Source organism: Lactuca saligna, chromosome 5 (genome assembly GCF_052625555.1).
Source record: "Lactuca saligna cultivar CGN05327 chromosome 5, ASM5262555v1, whole genome shotgun sequence".
NCBI lineage: Eukaryota > Viridiplantae > Streptophyta > Magnoliopsida > Asterales > Asteraceae > Lactuca > Lactuca saligna.
Window position 1 is genome coordinate 21,153,882 of NC_136421.1, and position 6,040 is coordinate 21,159,921.

General features: G+C 34.5%; 1 non-coding gene across 1 annotated transcript; it reads right to left on the reverse strand.

Moving 5' to 3' along the window:
• Nucleotides 1-5,106: 5,106 nt before the first annotated feature.
• On the reverse strand, nt 5,107-5,213 carry LOC144999272 (small nucleolar RNA R71). Its single transcript, XR_013660786.1, has one exon. It is a non-coding gene; the product is annotated as a small nucleolar RNA R71 (small nucleolar RNA).
• Nucleotides 5,214-6,040: the final 827 nt, after the last annotated feature.

Below are 6,040 nucleotides of genomic sequence, written 5' to 3' on the forward strand. Positions count from 1 at the left end.
TATTTTGTGGGTGAACGTGAAGGTTTTCATGGTCTAAAATGGGCTATGTTTTCTTTTGGGCTTCTTGATCTACATTTCACACTTCATATTTTTGTCAAAAATCAAATCAAAATTTGAACACTCAACTTCATATTTATGATTCACTTTCAGAAGACATAGTCACAAAGACAATTTCAACATTATTATCATAAAAAGGTTGATTTGTATTAGATTTCATATTTATGGTTCAAAACAATAAAATTTAACTCTTAGTCAAGTATGAAACAGGTTAATGGTCCGAATGAGTGAAGACAATTTTGATCAATTATATAAAAAATGGGTCTTTGAGTTGTATGTTATCTTCAGTGAGTTAGTGATAAGGTTTAAAACATAGCTAAAAATAAAATTCAGTTATATTTTATAATGGAAATATCACATTAAAGTTATTTATATTGTAGTTGAGTTTGTGCAAGATAATACTGGGTCCATATCTGTCTAATATACTATTGGGATGAACACAATAACCGGGCCTAATAGACTATTGGGATGAACACAATACATTTAATTCAATCAATAATATTGCAGCAACATTATTCGTCATGCATATTTCTAATCAAATATCTGTAGTATCATTTTTTTTTATTGAACAGCAAAAAATACTATAAATACTAACGAGCAAGAAGCTAAAGAAAAAAATTACAAGAAAACATATGATATTGGGTTTGGTAACCACAATGCACAAGTGATAATGATACTATTATAGCAACTTGCAACCATTAAAAAAAAAGTGATAACAACACTTTCAAAAGGATTGCCCCTTAGCATAGGTGGTGACCGAAAAACTACACTACATCCCCATAAAGTTTAACTCGTGGTCAACACAACAACTTCTTATACCTCCATAAAGTCCAAATCATGTTCAACACAACTTCCAACACTTTCCTTTTCCCTATACCCATCCTGATCGAATGAACCAAACCTAACAGCTCCAAAACATTAGAAGGAGATAAGGAAAAAGAAGGTTTAACCACTTGATCACCTTGACCGAAATCCGGACAGCCACATCGCAAGACAAAAACATATGTATTTGCGTCATTTAGCAAACACACGAGAGGTTAATGTCTCTATTTGTCAAATTCCTTCTTCTAGTGGAGAGTCTATCCAATAAAACACACCATATAAGGAAATTAACCTTAATCAATACTAAATGACATCATCTAGTACTATTAGTACCGCCTACAGAATGACATTATCAATATAAAACGTTACTAACTGTGAACTTTTCATCGGTCTCTAAATCCCAGTTCCACCTATAACAACAAGAAAAACTTTATGAATTTCCAAAGCATAACCTAGGAAATTGATCCCTAAACATCACATCCCCCGATCAAACCTCCAATCAAACTTGAGTATTAGTAATTTAGTCCCATCCCTAATAAAAATTTGTAAAAAGACTGACGAGTAACGGGATTATAATGCATCTTGTTTAAATCCCCAAGAAACCCATCATTTAATGAATTTTACCAAAAAAAATTAACATTTATACGAAACCTCCACTTCCATTTATAAAGCAACGCCAAATTAAACACCTTTATGCTATCGATCCCAAGATGCCTTTGACAGTAGAGCTTAACACAATCTTACACTTAACCCAAGAAATTTTCCGTCCACTTTCCTCGCCACCAAAAAAAACAAGACCTTAAAGCTTCTATCATTTTACATACTTCTTTAGGAACCTTGAATATAGACATATAACAGATACCAAGGCTACTAAGAACAACCTTATCAAAGTCAAACGACCGCGTTCTGAAAAAATTTAACTTTCTAGTTCACAAGACGCTTTTTGAATCTCTAAACAACTATAGTACAATTATCTATTCTTTCCACATTTGCGCCTATTAGAAGACCCAATACGAAAAAGAAAGATATGCAATCAAACAACCCATACCCACATCCATAACTTCGACTTCATGCTCATTAATTCCAATCCCAAATAAATTAGATTTCTACTAGTTAATTTTTACCCATAAACCAAATAAAAGTCAGAGTAAATTATAAGAATGGTCCAGTGGTTTGGGTAATTTGCACGCTAGGTTTCTAAACTTTTTTTTTTTATTTAGTCAATCCTTGTTGTTTATTTTTGTTGCCCACTTAGTCCCTACCATACTGTAATGCCCTGATTTTTCAACCAAAAAATTTTCATTTTTATTTATTAAATATATCATAGAATAATTACAATGCTGAAACATGTGTGTACAGTCGGACTTTGCCCTTCTTACGAGTCAATAAAGTACCTGAAAAACATTTATAATCAACTAGGTAAGCACGAAGCTTAGTGAGTTCCCTAAAAATACCATATACCACAATACATATACATGCATACAAACAATGACTCACTATCTGCCAATAATATGTGTATTTTAGACTTACGGTTCGACCATTTCGTCTTCAACATGGGTCTACATGTACTTACGGCCTACATTCCATTTTGTCAACACGAGTATATGTGTACTTACGACCTACATGTCATTTCGTCAACACGCGGGCCTATATGCTCCCAACCTCTTTAACCATTACACCCGCACTTTAGACTTTACTAGTACATATACATTTACACACTCTATTATACCAGTTTTACACTTAAGCACATAGAGATTATCGTATCAGCTCTACTCTACTAGCTCTCTAGCCTAACATACATAGACATATATTGTAATACATTGTATAGTGAGATAACTCACCTGGATAGTTTCTCAGAAAACCGACAACTATCTGGGTGATTCTACTGGCAATCCAACTGGCGTGTAATACGCCTAACGAGTACAAACTTATAATGCTATTACTTATTAATCATTATGGAAATATGGTATTGAAAAGTAGATCTTTTAGTAATCCCAATGAATACCGAGAGTTCTATCACATAAGGATCAATCATGCCGAATAGTTGGGAGGTAGGATGATATGGACATATTTAATCATATATTCATGCATTATCATACTTTGTGTTGATTTTATCTTAAATAATGAACAAAAGGTGCTAAATTAGTTTAAAATTTCATTTTCAGCAATAAAAACATGCCCGGATGTGAAAGGAAGCAGATCTAGCAAACGGAAGCTTGGAAATTGGATTTTGAAGAAAGAAGGCAAAAATGAAGAAGAACTCGGCAAGTTTGGTGTCCCAACTCGACGAGTTGAGATGAAGATTCCCAATAAATTAGTGCCTTGTCGTACACGCGTTTTAAGTAAAAAAACTCGGAGAGTTTGCTCATAAAACTCGACGAGTTGAGTCTGTTTTCAGAATCTATATATAGATCGTTTTCATTCGAAACCCTAACTTTTGCTGGAGGCTTTTAGCAAATTTTGGAGGTCAGAGAGGTTCTTAGAAGCTGTGGTTTTCGAAATTCAACTAGAGGCTTGGAACTGAAGAGATCTAAAGGCAAAATCATTAGTAATTTACTTAATTCTCTTGTTTACATTATGTTTACATTGATGAATTTCATTTTTATGATGTTATTTTCTGAAGCTATGGGCTAAAACTCCATACTTTTGTTTAGACTAGATGATCTTATGAATATGGTTTGATTAGTGGCTTTGGATTATATTAATTTGGTTATTTATCTTGTTAAGCTTGTTAAAAGATCCTTATGTGTTAATGATAATTATTTTCTGTTAATAACTAAGTATATTGAGTTTCATGAACATCTTCTTGATTGCTTGAATATTATAGTTTTGTGAAAACAAGATTCTATGCCTATTGTTGTGAACATAACCTAGGGTTGACTAGAAAATAAGTAAGTTAATGTGTGATGACCAACCACATATGAGTTAATTGAATCAACCAATTTAGTTAACTAATATTACAAGTCTTACTTAATTCGAACTGAACACTAGGAAATCTGTTAGTTTAATCAACTGACCACTGTTTTAATTAACTTGTTTGCTAAAGGATTAGTAATAGTGAAAATGAACCTAATCATATTAGCAATCCGTAACCATTGATATATTAATCCACTGCACTTGCCACGAATCAACCATAGGAATAAGTGAATCGAATCTAAATAGAAGTCTCTTTTATCTTATTAAATCTAGTTGTCTTTTGCTTCTCTTTTAGTTGTTAATTGTCCTTTATTTAAGTGTTTAGTTATTCCTTAAGTTTCTACTCTTTCAAAACTAGAGAAAATCCTTTTTAAATACTGTTTTATTTAGATAATATTAGTATTAATTTTAATTGTTTACCGTTCCATGTGTTTGATACCTTGCTTGTCTGAACTAAACTGCTAACTAATAGGTACACTGCCTTTCGTGTGTTTGTCTTTGTATTTAAGTTAGTAGGATTAAAACTAGTACAATCAACACGTATCAAGTTTTTGTCGCCATTGTCGTGGAACGGTTCTAAATAGTTAATATTGTTTGCTAGTGTTATCGATCCTTTGTGTGAGATTTATCTCACATAAAGTTAAAAGTTTTTCTGTTTTAAATGTTCATTTTCGTTTTTCTATTTTGCGTTGAACTTGACGAGTTCGTCGCTTTTCCGGTTTCGTTTTTTCTTCTTTTTTGTATTTTTGTTTTGTTTCAAGAAGTTTATGAGCAGGAGTTCCAATTCTTCAGTAGCGCCACCGTTGGAGGATCTAGAGTCAATTATTCACAAAAAAAGGATAAAGCAATAGGGGAATCAAGCGGTGAAGAGAAGATTCAAGACAAGAAGGTGTCAGATTTCGAGCTAGAAACACCCGAATTTGAAGAAAAGAGTGAAACCGAGCCAGAAGAAGAAATGGAAAACATTGCAAACATACCCATGGGCGAATATAAAAGGAGGATGTGTGACAATACTGGACCAGGACTCGTGCAACCGGCAATTCCAGCAACAACAAACTTTGAACTGAAAGGTCACATTCTCTACCAATCGAAGGACACCCCATTCTATGGAAAAGATCACGAAGACGCGTAGCCGATTATTTTAACATACCGAATGTGCCTTGTAAGAATGTTTTACTTTGGATGCTATCGATTACGTTCAAGGGAGCCGCAAAAAATTAGCTAAAATCACTACCTCCAGGATCCATCACAACATGGAAAAAGATGCGCGAAGAATTCATAGATCAGTTTTTCCCACCATCCAAAGTAGAAAAGTTGAAGAAAGCAATTGCAAACTTCGAACAACAAGGAGGCGAGTCACTCTATGAGGCATGGGAAAGATACAAAGGCTTGTTAAGGAACTGCACTCAAAATGACCTAAACATTCATAAAGAAGTCTCCATCTTCTATGATGGAGTGAATGTGACAACCATGCAGCTCCTTGACTCCCAAGGACCACTCACAAAGAAGGCACCAACGATTATAAAAGAATTGATTATAGACTTCTCTAAACATTCAAGAGAATATCATAACCCGAGACACGACTTAACTCGAGGGGCGATGAAATTAGTTTTTGATGACATGGCAGCAATGATGGCTAAGTTAAAGAGTTTGGATCGTAGGATGACAAAGATAGACCAATCCATCCACGCCATTCGAGTGGGTTGTGACAACTGTAGTGGGCCTCACCTTACCAAAGATGGTGACTTGGATGAGAATGGGAATCGAAAAGCTCAAATTTGTTACTCAAGCGGGGATAGGTATGATGAAGATTGGAGAAAACCTAAAAAGGAGTGGCTACCCTATGAATAATACAAGAAGGGGAAGGAGGAGAAATTCAGACAAAAGGCGAGGTTTTTTTTTTTACCAAAAGGAAGAAACTATTTAGGAAAAAAAGATGTATTTTGAGGATATGCTCAAACGCTTTTCATCCGTATCCGAGAAGAGACACAATAAAACTGATGTTGCGATACAAGAGCAACAAGCAATGATGAAAGAGCAGCAAGCATTGATGAGGAATCAATAAGCCTCTATCCTTAACATCGAGAAACAACTAGGGAAGCTTGCACAACAATTCAACGAGCGTTCACTGGGCGGGCTTCCAAGTAACACCGAGACAAACCCAAGAGGAACACATGTAAATATTATGACACTAGGAGTGATAAAATAGTCACTCCTCTAACCTCAATCCCGACTGAAGATCCAC